Below are 502 nucleotides of genomic sequence, written 5' to 3'. Positions count from 1 at the left end.
ATTACTCTTGAAACTTTCGAGTTCGTTTGAGCCAAAAGAGAAAAAAGACTATATATATATTTATAAATAGAACATTGATATATTCTTAATGATCGGGCGATAATTTCAAATAAGTTATTAAGAACAGTTTTTAATATACTTATATTGTATTATACAATATAAGTATATTAAAAATTGTGAATTATGAACAAATCATTCACAAATAAGAGTCCTACATTCGTTAACGTCCATACCACGGGCTAAAGTACCAGTTCTCGTCTGATCACTGAAGTCAAGCGACGTTGGGCACGGTTAGTACTTGGATGGGTGACCGCTTGGGAACACTGTGTGACGTTGACATATTTTTTGCATTTTTCTCTTATAGTAAAAAAAAATGAATAATTTAGATTTGGAGACACTGATGGTGTTTCGGCGCTAAGCCGCGTGCAGAGACACTGCCGTGCCTCCATTACGCGAGACAACGAATTGCGGGAGACCGAGATTATCGGATCTCAATAACGGC

Source organism: Mycetomoellerius zeteki, unplaced genomic scaffold (genome assembly GCF_001594055.1).
Source record: "Mycetomoellerius zeteki isolate Tzet28-1 unplaced genomic scaffold, Tzet1.0 scaffold597, whole genome shotgun sequence".
Taxonomy (NCBI): Eukaryota; Metazoa; Arthropoda; class Insecta; order Hymenoptera; family Formicidae; genus Mycetomoellerius; species Mycetomoellerius zeteki.
Note: the sequence above shows the minus strand (reverse complement) of the source record.